Source organism: Helianthus annuus, chromosome 11 (assembly GCF_002127325.2).
Source record: "Helianthus annuus cultivar XRQ/B chromosome 11, HanXRQr2.0-SUNRISE, whole genome shotgun sequence".
Classification (NCBI taxonomy): Eukaryota; Viridiplantae; Streptophyta; class Magnoliopsida; order Asterales; family Asteraceae; genus Helianthus; species Helianthus annuus.
The window spans coordinates 37,833,979-37,854,289 of record NC_035443.2 but is presented as its reverse complement, the minus strand read 5'-3'; the positions used below and the strand labels follow the sequence as shown (position 1 = coordinate 37,854,289).

The 20,311-nt window shown below is 41.4% G+C and overlaps 1 long non-coding RNA gene and 1 other non-coding gene across 2 annotated transcripts in view; both read left to right on the top strand.

The window, feature by feature from the left end:
* The window catches only part of LOC110890024, a 32,884-nt gene extending 18,549 nt beyond the window's left edge, over nt 1–14,335 (top strand). Inside the window, exon 4 of the long non-coding RNA XR_002564155.2 lies at nt 14,171–14,335. This is a non-coding gene — a long non-coding RNA (uncharacterized LOC110890024). The remainder of the gene's footprint in view (nt 1–14,170) is intronic.
* Nucleotides 14,336–19,735: 5,400 nt separating this feature from the next.
* Nucleotides 19,736–19,841, top strand: LOC118484422. Its single transcript, XR_004873533.1, has one exon. It is a non-coding gene; the product is annotated as a small nucleolar RNA R71 (small nucleolar RNA).
* The last annotated feature ends 470 nt before the right edge of the window (nt 19,842–20,311 follow it).

Below are 20,311 nucleotides of genomic sequence, written 5' to 3'. Positions count from 1 at the left end.
CCCGATTTCCACGTGTCTCACCGGTGGGCCCGGTGGGGGATTACCGTGACGATGTTGGCAACAAATAGTCAAACCACACAATTATATAATGCACAGCGGAAGCATAAGATAAATATATAAACTTCAACCTCTGGTTGTAATATCAAATGTATTACAGGGTTGAATATATCCACAGTGGATCGTAAATAAATAAAGTATTGTTCCATCAGATACTGCAATCAAGCTTGCGAGACTTATCACGACGCTAGGGAGCTAATACCAGCCAATTTCGTTTAGGTACCTGCACTTAATCTTTTTGGGGAAAATACGTCAGTTTACACTGGTAAATACATTCAACTGACACATTTGAAAATGTTTATTAAAATTGATTTGAATACACAAGGCACAAACTCTTTTATAACTTGGGAAAATTATAATAAAATCTTGTGAACGTTTTACATGTTCTTTTATGCGTTCAGTAGCCCGGGTCGTGCCGGGTTAAAGATTTATAGACACACCACGTTTGCGTAAAACCGTAGTATAAAAACCAACGGCTACGTCTTTTAATTTTAATGTCGACACTTTATACCGGGTGTACGCCTACACCGGGATGTCGATGGTCGTGGCCATTTCGTAAAATGATGCCAAGGATATCCGGGACAACGGTCATTAAACCCCCCAAAGGCTTATAAGCAACAAAACTGTTTAAATGAGCCGATCATATTATTTAATTAACCACCTAAGCGATGGAAGAATATAATGCTCAATCAAGCGGTATTAATATACCGTAACCCAAGCCCATATAGGGGAAATAAGTTAAAGTATTTACCTTTGCAAGTATATTTCCTTAATTTGGATTAAATCACCGATAGCTTTTACTGGGGCTCCTAATCTGGAACGAAGGTTTTAGTTAACCTCTTAGAATCCTAACGGGTCGTTATAATGGCCGTAGCCTAGACCGGTTGGTTCCGATATATATATTGATATGGTTTAATCGCGCGAAAAGGCGAAAACCGAGAATGGAGTGTGATTCTGACCCAACAAGTTCAGAGACTTGTTTTATATGGTTTAATGGTTCACACTCTGGATTTTGGGGTTCAAATAATATAATTTGACCCGTATCGGCTAATTTATGAAAACTAGTTTCATAAGCCGAACCGTGCGCGCAATAGGCGAAACGGTTAACTATGAGAGTCGTACGCTTATTTCCTAAGTCAATATGCCTTAAATGGGTTGTGGTATCAGTAGGATACCTCCCGTGACGCCCGTAACGAGTTTAAGTTTATATTATGCCCCGTAGGGGCTTTTCGGTCATTTTAAAGACTTTAAAAGGGCTTTTCGAGTTCTACAGGAAATCTGAGTTTCCCGAACAGCTTATAAAGCTTAAAATACTTTATTTATTATTTAAAACCAGTAGCAACTGGAATCGGGTCAAAAGACCTTGTAGAACTCATGTTTTGGCCAAAAAGGGCATATTCGGTATTTACCGAACCGTAGCCATAACCGCAGGTTATGAGCAAGGTAAAAATTATTAAAAATCTTTAAAATTCCCAAAATATTATTTTAATACAGTGGGTAAAAGTTTTGGTGACGAAATCTTGGTTTAGATAGGTGTTATGCTATTTGCGCCGTTAATTACTAAAGTTTATTTAAATTGCGCTAATTAGCATAACTCTCATTCTAGACCTCGGATTGACGTGAAACTTTAAGGACATGCTTATAATTTAATAAGCAAGGTTTTGGTCCGTTCACGTGTCCGAAATACTCGTTTTAATTTCAAAAGGCCGTTATGGTCAACTTTTAGGCGAATGACGGAAATGCGCAAAAGACTCGGATAACTCATGAACCGACCACAGAGGTTTATACCAACATGTGATCTGGTCCTAAGAGAGTCCTAAGGTATATCCATACCTCACTAAAACGGGTCAGAACTGAAGTCAAAGCAAAAGTCAAACTTTTGCGACATTCGGCTCCGAACCGGGTCAATATAGCAAATGGTCGATTCAAACGAGCGCAAACAAGTTTATATACTTATTATCATATTTTATAAGTGTCAAAACAGGTTTCATAACATATACATTACAGATTATGCATAAATCGCTAAAATAGCTTTCTGTTGACTTTTTAACCGCACGTTTGACTCGATATTTGACATAGTTAGAGTGGTGATCAAGGGGAACCTTTTTAGAGGTTTATTACCCACATAAATACCAACTCATAACCACTTTTGATTCGTTATAAGACTGAACCATCACTGAGTTCTTTTAAAGTCAAACCGTATTTACGACGGTTTGGTTCTTAGCCATTTACTAAGGAAATGTGAAACCACAAAGGGTTAGATCACTTACAGAAGTTGTGTTCTTGCTTATAGAGCAGAGAAAAGGACTTGAGAGCTCTTGCAATGATCAGAGATGTGTGTTTTTGGTGTGAATGTTATGTGCAAAGTGCTATTTATAGCCAATGCAAGCAACTGATCATTCAAACACTCACAATAGTCCAGAGATGATGGGTAGGTGTCCCTAGAGTATGGGTCGAGTAGGGGGCCCATGCCTCATTATTGGTTTGGTCGTTCAAAGCTCCAAAAGGCAAGTACTACAACTTCTGCATCTGGGCCTTTACGCGGCCCGCATGGAGTTCCATGCGTTTAATGCGGGTCGCCTGATTTAAATATCAGACGCGTAATTAGGAGGCTCGCGGCCCGCCTCAACTTACAACCTTACGCGGGTCGCGAGAGGTTGTTTTTCAGATTTTTAAAATCTTTTGTATGATTACGAATCCTGGTAATTAATAACGAAATCTTTCGTAATGATTTACCTGACCTTTCGGGTTTGAAGGGGTAACTTTGCGGTTTGGCCCTCGGTTATTTACCGATAGGGGCCTCGTGTTATTTACCCGCATTATTAAGTCCCCGGTTAGTTTATTAATTATTTGGAAAGCCTTAACTTTCACTGTTGACGCTTTTAGCCCTTCTTATACGAATTTGAGTATAACTCTCTCGTTTTAAGACGGAACTTCGCGGAATTTATACAGTATATTCTAGTGAGCGTATAACACTGTTACGAAGCTTTGGGAACGTTAAAGGGTCACTCAGAGGTAATATTAAACATGTTGACACAGTTAACCCCTGTAGCTCGTAATCTCTCACTTTCTTCCGCGTTTCGCTTCCGCACGATCTATGATTTATTCGTTTGAAGGTTCAAGCATTATTTAGGATTACTACACAGTATATTTACCCTTGTTGACATTTATAACCCTCGAATTTATATACTTTCAAGGTTTGTCAAAATTAGTCCTTTATTTATTATCAATGCCACGTGTAAACAAATGACACGTGTTAACACATCATTGGACACAAAAATTCGAGGTGTTACATCCTCACCCCCTTAAAATAAATCTCGACCCGAGATTTACTCAAATAAATAGGGGTACTTTTCTTTCATTGTAGCTTCGACTTCCCACGTATATTCAGGACCTCTACGAGCATCCCATTTGGCTTTTACAATCGGTACATGCTTTCTGCGAAGCTTCTTCACCTGCCGATCTTCAATCGACAAAGGTTTTTCTATAAATTTTAATCTCTCATCTATATGTACATCTGTGTGTGGAATCACCAATGATTCATCGGCGAAGCACTTTTTGAGATTGCAGATGTGGAACACATTGTGAATTCCATTGAGCTCTTCAGGCAAGTTCAACTTATAGGCAACTGATCCGACCCGTTCAATGACCTCAAAGGTCCTATGTATCTCGGACTCAGTTTGCCTTTCTTGCCGAAACGCATCACCCCCTTCCAAGGTGATACCTTAAGCAACACTTTTTCACCTACTTCGAAGTGAAAATCCTTACGCTTTGGATCAGCGTAGCTTTTCTGCCTATCGCGGGCAGCCTTGAGACGTTCTCGGATCTGGACAATCTTGTCCGTTGTCTGGAAAACAATCTCTGGTCCTGATAGTTGGACCTCCCCTACTTCCGCCCAACAAACAGGCGATCTGCATTTCCTACCATATAATGCCTCAAAAGGCGCAGCCTTTATGCTGGTGTGGTAGCTATTATTGTAGGAGAATTCGATCAGGGGTAGGTTTTTATCCCAGTTACCACCTAAATCGATCGCACATGCACGAAGCATGTCTTCTAGCGTTTGGATAGTACGCTCACTTTGACCGTCCGTCTGTGGATGGTAAGCCGTACTAAAGTTTAAACGCGTGCCCAAAGATTGCTGGAAACTTTTCCAGAAATGAGACGTGTATCTAGTATCCCTGTCGGAGATAATAGACACAGGTATGCCGTGTAAGGCTACAATCTTATCAACATAAAGTTGGGCTAACATATCGGAGCTATATGTCTCCTTGATGGGTAGAAAATGAGCTGATTTAGTCAGCCTATCGACTATGACCCATATTGTATCGTTTCCTTTCCTGGTTTTGGGTAACTTGGTTATGAAGTCCATAGTTACGCATTCCCACTTCCACTCGGGAAGTTCAGGCTGTTGTAGCAAGCCAGATGGCTTTTGGTGCTCGGCCTTGACTTGAGCACAAGTCAAGCACTTTGCTACGTGGGCGGCTACAGACTTTTTCAAGCCTATCCACCAATAATTTGCCTTTAAGTCTTGGTACATTTTGTCAGCACCAGGATGGACTGAGTATTTGGAACTATGGGCTTCCTGGAGAACAACATCTCGTAGTCCTCCATAAATCGGAACCCATATACGTCCGTTCAGCCTAAGAATTCCATCCTTGCTAAGAGTCAATTGCTCCTCAGTTACTCCCAGCTTTTCATTAGGATAATTAGCTTCCAACACAGCCTCACGCTGCGCAGCTAATATCCTTTCCATCAAATTATTCTTAACCTCAATGCTCTTGGCATTAATTCGAATGGGTTTTACCCTTTCCTTCCTGCTCAAGGCATCGGCGACCACATTCGCCTTGCCGGGATGGTACCTGATTTCACAGTCGTAATCATTCAGGGTCTCTATCCAACGGCGCTGTCTCATGTTCAACTCTTTCTGGTTGAACAGGTGCTGGAGGCTTTTGTGATCTGAATAAATCACAAATTTAATACCATAAAGGTAATGCCTCCACAGTTTTAGTGCAAATACAACGGCACCCAACTCCAAATCATGGGTGGTGTAATTCTTTTCATGCACCTTTAGTTGCCTTGAAGCATAGGCAATCACCTTGCCCTTCTGCATAAGCACACACCCCATGCCTGTGTGTGATGCATCGCAGTAAACTACGAATTCATCTGTACCTTCCGGTAATGTCAACACAGGTGCGTTGCTTAGCTTTTGCTTCAGTATTTCGAAGGACTCTTGCTGCTTTGGGCCCCAAATGTACTTTTCTTTCTTCTTGGTCAAGGAAGTCAAGGGCGCAGCAATCCTTGAAAAATTTTCAATAAACCTCCGGTAGTATCCTGCTAACCCCAGGAAACTACGAATTTCGGTAGGCGTCTTTGGCTCTTGCCAGTTCATGACTGCCTCTACCTTAGCGGGATCCACTTGGATACCACGCTCACTCACAACGTGACCTAAAAATTGAACCTCTCGTAGCCAGAATTCACATTTCGAGAATTTGGCGTAGAGTTTCTCACGCTGTAGTAATTTGAGAATGCAACGGAGGTGCTTCTCGTGGTCAGCTTGATTCTTGGAATAGATAAGGATATCGTCGATGAAGACTATGACGAATTTGTCCAAGTATGGCTTGCAGACGCGATTCATGAGATCCATGAACGCAGCCGGTGCATTTGTGAGCCCAAAAGGCATCACTAGGAACTCGTAATGACCATAGCGAGTCCTAAATGCAGTCTTGTGTACATCTTCATCTCTGACCCTTAGTTGATGATAACCCGACCTCAAGTCGATCTTTGAGAAGTAGCTCGCTCCTTGCAGCTGATCGAATAGATCATCGATCCTTGGTAAGGGATATCTATTCTTTATGGTAACTTTATTCAGTTCTCTATAGTCGATGCACAACCGCATTGATCCGTCCTTCTTCTTTACAAATAGGACAGGAGCTCCCCAGGGAGATGAACTAGGTCTGATAAAACCTTTCGCCAGCAGTTCATCCAACTGGGTCCTTAGTTCTTTCATTTCCGTCGGAGCTAATCTGTAAGGTGCTCTTGCTATCGGAGCCGCTCCAGGAATTATGTCTATTCTGAACTCCACTTGTCTATCTGGTGGCAAACCAGGTAGTTCTTCGGGAAAAACCTCGGGGTATTCAGAAATGACAGGAAGATCCTCGATCTTCGGCTTTGGTTCTTCAGTTATCACCTGAGCCATGTAAATTACACAGCCTCTGTTCAAACACCTTGAAGCTTTCAGCATAGATACGTCTTCGGGCAACCCATAATGCGTATCCCCTCGAATGGTAAGAGATTCACCACTCGGAGTCTTTAAAACTATCTGCCTTTTGCCGCAAATGATTTGGGCCTGATTACGGGATAACCAGTCCATGCCTAGCACAATGTCAAAACCCGCTAATTTGAAAGGAAGTAGAGATAAAGGAAAAGAATGGTTCCTAATGGACATTTCACATCCTTCTAAAACAGTAGAGACGGTTTCTATCGTGCCGTCTGCTAACTCTACTTCGTATTTCATATCAAGGGTTTTGATAGGCATATTTAGTAGTTGGCAAAATTTCTGGTCTACAAAGGATTTATCAGCGCCAGAATCGAATAGTACTCTTGCAAATATATTATTTACGAGAAAGGTACCTGTAAGCACATTGTCGTCCTTAACCGCTTCCTTTGCATCCATGCGAAAAACTCTCGCATTTGACTTCTTAGTCTCTTCCGCCTTCTTGGCATACTTTCGGCAATTACTCTTGATATGCCCCTTTTCATTACAACCATAGCAGGTTGCATCCTTTATCTTTTTGCACTCCACGGTCTTATGATCCTTGGACTTGCATAGCCCACAGGATGGAGTCTTTTGTTGCGACTGTGAACCAGACGCAAACATACACTTCCCGGAGTGAGGTTTCTTGCAGACCTTGCAGTGAGGTCTTTCATCAGCTTGCCCCTCCTTCTTTGCCTCCGACCCTCTCTTGCCCTCACCGTTTCCACGGTGCTTTTTCCCAGACTTTCGTGAGGTATCATCCTCACGTTTTCGCTTTTCAGCCTCCTTGTTCCTTAGTGTCCTCAGACGGACAGCATCAAGTGTAAGAGACAAGGAGAGGTCAGTAACTGACCTGAAGGTCGTCGGCCTAGAGGCCTTTACGCTAGCCTTTATTGCAGGCTCCAATCCCCCAATGAAACGGGCGATTCTTCTGGGTTCTGGTGTCACCAGGTATGGAACTAGACGAGACATGGTATTGAAACTCGTCAAATACGCCTGGCAGTCCAGGTTCGTCATCACCAATGAGACAAAATCCGCCTCAATCTTCTCAACCTCATGTTGAGGGCAGTAGTTTTCTTTTATGAGGGCAATAAATTCCTCCCATGACATTTTGTATAAGGCAGACTTACCTGAAGCCTGCACCAGAGCTCTCCACCACGCCAGGGCCTCGCCCTTGAATGACTGGGACACAAACTTTACCACGTCCCTCTCAGCGCACCCGCTGATGTCCACAATCGTGTCCATCTCATCCAGCCAGGTGATACAATCAACAGCACCTTTCTCCCCTGTAAATTCCCGGGGCTTACATGATACAAAGTATTTGTAGGTGCAACCCTTAGCACTGGATGCATCAGTATATTCTCTATCGCGATGAACGCTGTGCTCAGTGGACGAGTGTTTGTCGTCATCTTTCTTGGGTTCAGAGGGTGGTTTGGAGTATGTCTTTGGTTTAGAGGGTGGTTTTGACACAGTTCTGCCTTGGGACTCAGTATATTGACGATCAATAGCTGCCTGCACAGCATTGTCAATCAGAGCCTTCAGTTGTGCGCCTGTCAAATGCACTGACGCATTGTCATAGTCATCTTCATTTGTGTGGCTGTTCTCTCCATTGGGATCCGCCATTGTAACTTGAATCTGTTACAGAAGATAACAAAATTTTATTTAGGAGATTATTATATAATTGTCTTTTATGACAATTTGTCAACCATGGTACAGAGACCATATTTGGTTTAACTTTTTATTTCATTAAATATTAGGATTTGAATATATCCTATTTCAGCTATATAAATAGTATTGGCGGCATAAAGCCTAATCATGATGATGTTTTATAATATTAGCCGAGATTTCAGAGAATCAAAGGCATAGAGAGTTGAACCGTAGTTCTTTTATCTCTTTCTGACAGGGAGTCATAGACCACCACTGCCTTTTGTCGTTATAAGACAATTATTACGGCCCATAGGCACTACACCTCTAATGGATGTTTTAGTATGGTTGGCCCGTAGGCACTACATCTCTAATGGATGTTTTAATAATATTGGCCCGTAGGCACTACATCTCAAATGGATGTGTTTAATAAGGTTGGCCCGTAGGCACTGCATCACTAACGGATGTTTTAATAATATTGGCCCGTAGGCACTACATCACTAATGGATGTTTTAATAATACTAGCCCGTAGGCACTGCATCACTAATGGATGTCTTTATAATACTGGCCCGTAGGCACTACATCACTAACGGATGTTTTATTAATATTGGCCCGTAGGCACTACATCACTAATGGATGTTTTAATAATACTGGCCCGTAGGCACTGCATCACTAATGGATGTCTTTATAATACTGGCCCGTAGGCACTGCATCACTAATGGATGTCTTTATAATACTGGCCCGTAGGCACTGCATCACTAATGGATGTCTTTATAATACTGGCCCGTAGGCACTACATCACTAATGGATGTTTTAATGATATTGATCACCTTCATTGGTGATTTAACCCATTATTTATAGATCATTTAGTTGGGTTTTGAAATCCTTAAAGGATTATTGTATAAGAATGACGTGCGTGATTTTAACGATTCACATCTGCCATGATTGTTAACATGCGTACAGAGGTTAACAGGGAATCAGAATCTTTTCAATTAGGTCGTACCATCTTGACTGGATCTAAAAGACACCAAGCTAGGTTTCACCTTTTAAGATTCTTTATTTAGGCAGATCAATATAAAAGGAATGGTTTTGATTTATTTTATACATATTAAAAACAAAACTCATAACATACGTTCCATAATCTCAATTACAATTACATATTGCCCTAAACGGGTCTTTCAAATAGTACGTACCTCCATAGAGGTTTAAAAATAAGTGACAAGTCCACGCAGGGACTAATACAAGATAGGTGTCCATGCAAGGACTAAAGATAAGTCCACGTAGGGACTGAAATACGATAAGTTGTCCACACAGGGACTTATTTCAAAGTAGAAATTTCATTAGTACGACTATTAAGGGCTAGTGGTCACGTTTCTTCTTTTTGCCCTTTAGTAGGTTCGCCAAGCCCTTGAGAAATCCTCGGTGGCTTTTCTTCTCTTCCTCGAACTCTCTCTCCACTCGATCTAGTCGATGGAGTATTTCTTCCTGTTCAGGAGGAGAGAAACGTGGTTGTGGCGCTTGATGCGGAACTGGAGGTCTGGGCGGTATTGGATACCCATGAGCTGAGTAGTCTGGTGGTCCCATGTTTCCATGTGCTCCGTCAGGGTAGCGCGCATTATATCTTGCCGACACCACATATGGGTCGCGCTCATAGCCATAGTTGTATTGTGCTTGTGACGGTTCGAACGGGTTGTAAGCCGTTGGACCTGTGTAAGCTGGTATGGGTTGGTCATACCCAAACGGTGGCGAATTTCGTGCAGCTGGTGCGGAGTTCGCCTCCTGTATAGGACTTGAAGGTCCTTCTTCTTGTAGCGGCGGATAGTGGCTACTACTAGAATGTCGAGGAGTGCTGAAGTGGATACCCCCTCCTCCTCGTGTAGACATACGAGCATTTGTCCTCCTACGCCTTGGCGGATCAGGTATTACTGGTTGCGCCGGTGGCGGAGGTGGTGGCGTAACTGCCTCAAAGCGTGAATCCTCAGAGGGATCCCGTGGATGTCGCGGTTGTTGAGATGTCTGTTGAGGTGGTGTGTAGTACCACTCATGTCGGTCAAACATCGCTTGGAAACTGTCTGGTCCCTGATAGGGCGTTCCATGGAAGGATGACCCCTCAGAAACTTCTATCGGATGCGTGGGCGTACCACGCGCAGGTTCAGTAGGATCCTCATCTTCCTCCATGGGATCTTCAGAAAAGTGGTCTTGTGGACCAAGCGGAACAAATCCTGAAGGTTCCTGTATGTAGTCAGCCGGATTAAACTGACTTACGTAGTAGGGAGTAGGGTCGTCATAATTCCGGTGCGAAACCGAACGTTGTAGAGGTATGAAGGAAGGTTGTGGGTTATTGGGATCATTTTCTGAATTTGGCCCAAAGGAGTGCCGGTAGGATGGCGTCGAGCTGTGCGAAGTGGAATGCCTCGCGGGTTCGTAAAGATCTCTTCGTCGTTGTGGCTCTTCGCTCCGTGTCATCGAAGGATGTCTTGTACCAGATGGTCCAGCCTCGTTATCGTGATGTGTCACGATTTCTCCTCGGCCTCTTCTTCCCCTTCCTCTTCCTCGGAATATAACAGGTGGCATTTTCCTGCTCCAAAACTTATTAAAAATCGAATCGAAAATAAAGACAAAAGGAGTAATAATCCGAATTTGTCCTAAGTTATTGTCTAGACTCAAGTATGTGCAATTGTGTCATAGAGATTAAACACAATGGTTTAATTCACTCAATGTTGGCTATGATACCAACCTGTCACACCCCGATTTCCACTTGTCTCACCGGTGGGCCCGGTGGGGGATTACCGTGACGATGTTGGCAACAAAATAGTCAAACCACACAATTATATAATGCACAGCGGAAGCATAAGATAAATATATATAAACTTCAACCTCTGGTTGTAATATCAAATGTATTACAGGGGTTGAATATATCCACAGTGGATCGTAAATGAACATAAAGTATTTGTTCCATCAGATACTGCAATCAAGCTTGCGAGACTTATCACGACGCTAGGGAGCTAATACCAGCCAATTTTCGTTTAGGTACCTGCACTTAATCTTTTTGGGGAAAATACGTCAGTTTACACTGGTAAATACATTCAACTGACACATTTGAAAATGTTTATTAAAATTGATTTGAATGCACAAGGCACAAACTCTTTTATAACTTGGGAAAATTATAATAAAATCTTGTGAACGTTTTACATGTTCTTTTATGCGTTCAGTAGCCCGGGTCGTGCCGGGTTAAAGATTTATAGACACACCACGTTTGCGTAAAACCGTAGTATAAAAACCAACGGCTACGTCTTTTAATTTTAATGTCGACACTTTATACCGGGTGTACGCCTACACCGGGATGTCGATGGTCGTGGCCATTTCGTAAAATGATGCCAAGGATATCCGGGACAACGGTCATTAAACCCCCCAAAGGCTTATAAGCAACAAAACTGTTTAAATGAGCCGATCATATTATTTAATTAACCACCTAAGCGATGGAAGAATATAATGCTCAATCAAGCGGTATTAATATACCGTAACCCAAGCCCATATAGGGGAAATAAGTTAAAGTATTTACCTTTGCAAGTATATTTCCTTAATTTGGATTAAATCACCGATAGCTTTTACTGGGGCTCCTAATCTGGAACGAAGGTTTTAGTTAACCTCTTAGAATCCTAACGGGTCGTTATAATGGCCGTAGCCTAGACCGGTTGGTTCCGATATATATATTGATATGGTTTAATCGCGCGAAAAGGCGAAAACCGAGAATGGAGTGTGATTCTGACCCAACAAGTTCAGAGACTTGTTTTATATGGTTTAATGGTTCACACTCTGGATTTTGGGGTTCAAATAATATAATTTGACCCGTATCGGCTAATTTATGAAAACTAGTTTCATAAGCCGAACCGTGCGCGCAATAGGCGAAACGGTTAACTATGAGAGTCGTACGCTTATTTCCTAAGTCAATATGCCTTAAATGGGTTGTGGTATCAGTAGGATACCTCCCGTGACGCCCGTAACGAGTTTAAGTTTATATTATGCCCCGTAGGGGCTTTTCGGTCATTTTAAAGACTTTAAACGGGCTTTTCGAGTTCTACAGGAAATCTGAGTTTCCCGAACAGCTTATAAAGCTTAAAATACTTTATTTATTATTTAAAACCAGTAGCAACTGGAATCGGGTCAAAAGACCTTGTAGAACTCATGTTTTGGCCAAAAAGGGCATATTCGGTATTTACCGAACCGTAGCCATAACCGCAGGTTATGAGCAAGGTAAAAATTATTAAAAATCTTTAAAATTCCCAAAATATTATTTTAATACAGTGGGTAAAAGTTTTGGTGACGAAATCTTGGTTTAGATAGGTGTTATGCTATTTGCGCCGTTAATTACTAAAGTTTATTTAAATTGCGCTAATTAGCATAACTCTCATTCTAGACCTCGGATTGACGTGAAACTTTAAGGACATGCTTATAATTTAATAAGCAAGGTTTTGGTCCGTTCACGTGTCCGAAATACTCGTTTTAATTTCAAAAGGCCGTTACGGTCAACTTTTAGGCGAATGACGGAAATGCGCAAAAGACTCGGATAACTCATGAACCGACCACAGAGGTTTATACCAACATGTGACCTGGTCCTAAGAGAGTCCTAAGGTATATCCATACCTCACTAAAACGGGTCAGAACTGAAGTCAAAGCAAAAGTCAAACTTTTGCGACATTCGGCTCCGAACCGGGTCAATATAGCAAATGGTCGATTCAAACGAGCGCAAACAAGTTTATATACTTATTATCATATTTTATAAGTGTCAAAACAGGTTTCATAACATATACATTATAGATTATGCATAAATCGCTAAAATAGCTTTCTGTTGACTTTTTAACCGCACGTTTGACTCGATATTTGACATAGTTAGAGTGGTGATCAGGGGGAACCTTTTTAGAGGTTTATTACCCACATAAATACCAACTCATAACCACTTTTGATTCGTCATAAGACTGAACCATCACTGAGTTCTTTTAAAGTCAAACCGTATTTACGACGGTTTGGTTCTTAGCCATTTACTAAGGAAATGTGAAACCACAAAGGGTTAGATCACTTACAGAAGTTGTGTTCTTGCTTATAGAGCAGAGAAAAGGACTTGAGAGCTCTTGCAATGATCAGAGATGTGTGTTTTTGATGTTGTGAATGTTATGTGCATAAGGTGGCTATTTATAGCCAATGCCAAGCAACTATGATCATTGCAAACACTCACAATAGTCCAGAGATGATGGGTAGGTGTCCCTGAGAGCTATGGGTCAAGTGTAGGGTGCCCATGCCTCATTGATTGAGGTTTGATCGTTCAAAGGCTCCAAAAGGCAAGTAACTACAACAATTCTGCATCTGGGCACTTTACGCGACCCGCATGGAAGTTCCATGCTCCTTTAACGCGGGTCGCCTAAAGTCCAAATATCAGGCGTGTTATTTAGGAGGCTCGCGGCCCGCTTACACTTAAGCCTAACCTTTACGCGGGTCGCGAGAGGTCTGTTTTTCAGATTTTTAAAATCTTTTGTCATGATTATCAGAATCTGGTAATTAATAACGAAATCTTTCGTAATGATTTACCTGACCTTTCGGGTTTGAAGGGGTAACTTTGCGGTTTGGCCCTCGGTTATTTACCGATAGGGGCCTCGTGTTATTTACCCGCATTATTAAGTCCCCGGTTAGTTTATTAATTATTTGGAAAGCCTTAACTTTCACTGTTGACGCTTTTAGCCCTTCTTATACGAATTTGAGTATAACTCTCTCGTTTTAAGACGGAACTTCGCGGAATTTATACAGTATATTCTAGTGAGCGTATAACACTGTTACGAAGCTTTGGGAACGTTAAAGGGTCACTCAGAGGTAATATTAAACATGTTGACACAGTTAACCCCTGTAGCTCGTAATCTCTCACTTTCTTCCGCGTTTCGCTTCCGCACGATCTATGATTTATTCGTTTGAAGGTTCAAGCATTATTTAGGATTACTACACAGTATATTTACCCTTGTTGACATTTATAACCCTCGAATTTATATACTTTCAAGGTTTGTCAAAATTAGTCCTTTATTTATTATCAATGCCACGTGTAAACAAATGACACGTGTTAACACATCATTGGACACAAAAATTCGAGGTGTTACAATTATCATTACCGGATTTGTTTAGATTTATTTCAATCCCCGTATGACTAAAGCATTTCATGTTTATGAAATGTAGGTTCATTTTGGATGCCGATAGACGATCAAGCTCATCGAAGAACAGAACATGATATAGTTACATGCTTCCGCACTTTGCCACGTTGTATATTTTAAACAACGAATTCGATCACGTTTTGTAGAATAACTTATGAATTGTAAAAGTTTTAATTTACTCGAAATTTTCTAAGGATACTTAACCTTAAATACATGTTTATTTTCGTAAATTATACGAAAACCTTTAAAAAAATAACTAGGGTGTTACATTATGTCATCCTTTGCTGCACATTCCTTGCAAGCTTCCAAACACTTCATACAAGGCTTGACAACTTCGATAATCTTTTCTACTTCGATTGTTTTCACCACTTCAATTACCTTTTCTTCTTCTTTCACCTTCTCAACTTCAGACATCTTTTCTTCACTCACCAGCTCAGTCTTATCATACTCCACAACAACACTTTCAGTCTTCATTTCCATGTGTTCTTTTTCAGCTCTTTTTGCCTTCAACTTTTCCAAGCGATCTGCAAAATAAAAATGAAAACTTTCAGGAGAAAGATGAGAATTTGCAACATTTATATGTTTCTCTTCCTCATCATCACTGCTACTATCAACTGGTGATTGATCAAACTTTACAGATTTTTTAGAATCAGTATCTGATACACTAGAATCAGATGGTATTTGATCAAATACAACTTCTTTTTCAGAACTAGCAACTTTTTCAACACTCTCATCTGAACTCTCTGAAATTTCTTCAACATTTTCTGAAAGTTCGTCAACACTTTCTGAATTTTCATCAGACGTAATAGACTTTTCATCCTCACTCGTCACATTCACTCCAATAGACTTCATCCAGGTAGCAAACATATCTGGCTCTCTGACAATCTTGGCGATGAAAGCTTTGAACTCTCCTTTTTCATCAACGAACCTATCCCAGCTAAAGCCATCAGGTAGTCTCTCATCATCTTGATCAACTATACAGGCTTTGCTATCAGGAGATATGTAGTTGCTCCAGTTGAAGTCCACTAAACATGCTCTCTTAGAATCTTCAATCTTCCTACCATGAGCCGTCTGTGAGTCTTGTGATTGACCAACCTGCTGATAAATGGCTTTCCGGTAGTAGTCATCTTTTCCGAACGGATTCTGAGCTCCACTAGCTTCTCTACCCTTGCATTCCCGTTTGAAATGGCCTTTCTCCCTGCATCGAAAACAAGTAACTTTAGATTTATCAAAACCTAAAGTAGATACATGAGCATCAAGAAAGTCATTTCTCCCGGTGATTGTTTTGAACTTCTCAGCACGTCGAAGAACACTTGCAAGACACCATTTGATATCCATGAGTTCCATTTCTTCGGCGTCTATCTGATCGTAATCCTCCTTTGTAAGCATAGGATTTCCGATCCGACCAGCAACAAGACCTTCATAAGATAACAACACAGAACCAAGAAGCGCCATGTGGTCTTTAGCAGTGTCTTCTGAGAAGCTTTGGCCTTCTGGAAGATTTAAAGCTATGTTACACTGAATCACGTAGCCATTTCCAGTTTTAGTGCTTTGAGACTGAAAGCTTGTGTTTGATTCTTTAGGATTGACACTCGGAAATGATGAGAATCCGCTGCTACTATTGCTTGAAACCTGATCAGCTTTTTCTGATGAATCTCCAGCACTGAATGCAGTCTGGATTTTCGGACTTCTCTCAGTTTCAGGAACCGGAACACTTCCTTTATAGTACATTTTTACTTCCTGTTGACCACTGGGACTATTCATCCTAGCAATCTTCTGCTGTTCCAGATCCTGACTCTCAATCTTTTCAATAAACTAAGATATAGTCAACCCATCATAAACACCAGTGTTCTTCAGAATCATCAGATATGTTCCCCACTCTTTCTGTGGTAGTGCATCAGCCAACTTATCCACCCACTCTTCACGATCTTTAGTAATGCTCAACATAGACATGGATCGCACTAAGTGACAATATCTCTCAATCAGTTTCTTTGTATCCTCTCCCGGTAAGCTGCTGAACAGATCAAACTCTTTCTTTAGCAACGCCTTCTTGCTTTTAATCATATTCTCGCTACCTTCAAACTTGACTTTAAGTGCATCCCATATCGACTTTGCAGTTTTGTCGTGCTGTAGCAGAATGAATATATCTTCTTTAATCGCTTGTTGCAATAAACTGATCATCATCTTCTCGGCTTTGTACGTCACCCGTTCCTGATCCGTGAATTCGGATAACTGTTTAATAACCTGCAATTCTGTTTGAGGCAACACGTACTTCTTTAATATACACTCCCATGATCTAAGATGGTTTGCCTGAACCCAGTTCTTGAATCGATCTTTCCACTCGTAATATTCTTCGATACTCATCAATTTCGGGGGCTTTTGGGTGGTTCCCGTCTCGTTCTCTAAGTTCATAACCTGAGCAATTGCAACTGGACCAGACGGAGTAGCGAACGCGTTGTAAAACTCAGTATCCATGATGATTTTGCACGTTTTTCAAAATTAGTGACAAATAAGCGAAAATACTGATGTTCACAGAAGCGAAACTGTTGATGTAACAATAAGCGGAACCATAGTTGTTCAGATAAGCGAAACTGTTGAAGCGGAACCTTAGATAATCAATGAAACGAAACCAATAAGCGAAATTCCAACACTGTCTCTTGAAGCGGAACCTTGAAGTGAAACCTTTGATGTTTTTGAAGCGGAAACTCACTAATGGTGACACACAAGCGGAACTACTACGTAATTTGAAGCGGAACCTCTGAAGATTGACCGAATAAGTGGAACTATGAAGTAGTTTGAAGCGGAACTACTCAAGCGAAACTATCAAGTGTTAGTTGAAGCGGAACATTTCAAGCGAAACATTCAAATGTCCCTTGAAGCGAAAACTGGTCCGAAGTTCATTTGGTCCATTTTTAATTCGTATTTTGGTCCGAAACTTTCTAGGGTTTGTCAATGTTCAATAACACACATTCTGTGCAATTTTGATCCAATTCTGACCGGTACAACTTTCCGAAATGATAAAAGAAGGTGTAGAAGTAGAAAACAATGACAAAATCCAGCTAATTTCTGTAGAAAACCTCCCCCTAAGCTCTGATACCAATTGTAGGATCGTGTACTGACCCGAACGAGTCGTTCAGAGGCGTTCTTCTATGTTTTAGGTGCGGAATAACAAGAAACACAGATAGAAATAGCTTGTTCTTCACTTTAATCTTCTGTTTTATTGATTTAACAATGTTTACAACCCAAACGTCACACCGGCAGCACCACGGTATTGAATCCTTGATTGATACAAATGATTTTGCTTCAGGGGATTATATAGTGTTCAGGTTTCGCTTCAAGTGACATGTTCACATAAGCGAAACCTCATGTGAACACATAAGCGGAACCTCAAGCATATGTCCCTACAAGCGAAACCTCTCTCTAAAACACTTACATTCTCCTATTTTCTCGTATATTGAGCCCTAATCTATACAGTGCAATGTATGACTTGATCCAAGACGAAATCAACAGATGTAGTGCACCAACAGCTTGCTCTTGTGCCAACTCCAAATTAGAGGCAATAATGACCGGTAAAGTGTCATTATCCCCTAAAAACGCATACTTCAAGTGGCTCAGCAAGTCTTTAAGTTCCAACTTTGGCGGTTCCTCTAACGATGGTTTAGTACCCGAATCTATCTCCACCGGTAAACCTTCAAATTAATGAGTCCATGGTGGTCTACCTTCTTTCAAAGCCATTGCATCTTGCTTTTCCTCTTCAACCCGGAGTGCATAAGCATGTACCTGTTCAGAAAAATCGCACAGACAAACATCCAAACCATCCTCCTCATACTCATGCAGGTTGCATCCGTCAACTATATCTGCCATGAAACACTCATCAACACCATTAGCATTAGAATTGTTAGTAAAAACATTCAAATGCATTTTTCGATTCCCAAAAGTCATGTCGACCATACCAAATCTACAATCGATCACGGCATGTGCGGTGCTCAAAAATGGCCGACCCAAAATTATGTTTTGTTGTTGTTTTGGGTCCGCGGACGAGTAGTCCAAGACTAGAAAGTCATCCGGGTAATAAAACTCATCAATTTTAACAATTACATTTTGAACCATACCCCGAGGTAGCTTATGAGACAAATCGGCCAAAACAACTGTTGTCTCCACCCTTGCTAACGGACCAAAATCATATTGGTCATATAAGCCCCCCGGTAAAATGCTAACCCCGGCTCCAAGATCTAGCAACGCCTTAGCCATTTGAAAATTACCAACTTGTATGTTAATCAATGGCGTGCCCGGATCTTGGAGCTTAGGAGGAAGCTCCCCATTTAAAACTGCACTTACTTGCCCAGTTAAATCAACCCGCTTAGGCACTTTCTTCTTGTTTTGCCTTTTTTGTGTACATAACTCTTTTAAAAATCTGGCATAGGCGGGTACTTGTTTTATTGCATCAAGAAGTGGAAGGTTAATTTTAACTTGTTTAAACATGTCCCACATTTCTTCTTTTTGGGGACCTCTTGATGCAATAAAATTTTTCTTTCCCGGGTCAAGTAAAGCCGATGGAAAAGGGACTTGACTCGGTTCACCCTCAACTTTTTCACTCTTTTCATTTTCACCCAAACCCAGTTTGTTAACATTTAATTCTTTTGGATTAACCGGTGAAACTTCATCATCACTATCATTACCCGTGATGTCCTCAATTACCCCCTCAACCAATTCGGGTGACAAATTGGCTTTAAACTCTTTTCCACTTCTTAAAACACTAACATGATGAACATTAACATTACCTCGTGACGTACCATGCGAAGGATTTACCTTAGTGTCGGTAGGAAGTTGACCCTTGTTTTTCTTCAATTCAGCCGCGTCGGTTGCTAATTGACCCATTTGGGTTGTTAGTGATTGGAGGCTTTTGTCACGAACTTCATCCTTTTGCATTCGAACTTCATCGAGTTGGTTCCGTTTTTGCATCTCCATTTGCATGCTTTTTAGCATCTCTATCATCTTGTTTCCACCCGAAGACCCCCCTTGTTCTTGACCCGTTTGATATTGCTTTTGATAGCTTTGGTTGTTCCCGCCTCGATATCCACCTTGGTTATTGTAAGGTTGGCGTGAACCAAAGTTACCTTGGCTACCTTGAAAGTTCGGGTTAGCTTGATTTGAAGGGTTCCCATACCGAAAATTTGGGTGGTTCCTCAACCCGGGGTGGTAGGTATTAGAGTTCATGTTGTTGTAGTTTCTACCACCCCCTCATTGACCTTGAACCGCATGGACTTCTTCATATTGCCCTTCCACCATTCCTTGGCAATTTTCAGCCGCATGACCTATTTCATTACACAAAGCACAAACATCATAAATTTGGTTAGTAGTTTGAACATTACCATCATCTATGGCGTGCACTTGAGGTCGGGCAATGGCCGGTCGTGCTCTCCTTGATGCTTGAGCTTTTCTCTTTGATGTAGTTGCCATGCTCTCCAAAAACTCCCAATCACCGTTCTCGAAATTTGTACCAAAAGTCCCACCGGTGATGGACATTAGATCACGAGCATCTTCGGCACTCAACCCCTCGTGAAAGGCATTCATTAATTCCCACAATTCGATTCCATGGTGAGGGCAATTTTTGATCATCATATTGAAACGCTCAAAAGCCTCATGAAACATCTCACCATGTTGTTGTTGGAAGCTTCTCAACCCCTTTCTTGCATCGTTGGTCTTTTGGGCGGTGTAAAACTCATCCAAGAAAGTTTGTTGCATTTCCCCCCATGTATATATGGATGCTGAAGTAATGTGTAGAACCATTTTTTCGCCTTCTCTTCCAAAGAAAATTGGAATAATACCAATTTAATATCGTCGACTGAGAACCCTTGACTCCCAAGAGTGTTACAAATCGAGTCATAAGCCTCCAAATGAAAGTAAGGCTCCTCCGTTGCTAACCCCTTATATTTTGGCAAACTTTGCAAAGAGTTGGTCCTCACTTCAAATGTCCTCCCTTGATCATTGTGAGGAATGACTACCGGTGAAGGATTATGAGTGATTACCGGCCTAAAATACGCTTCGATACCCCTCACATTTTCTCTAAGGTGCCTCCTTGGTACACCGAACCTACCTCTTGGAGGCACAGGACCCATTGGCCTTGGTACTTGCCCTTGTGGGGCAATTGGTTGTTGAAACTGTT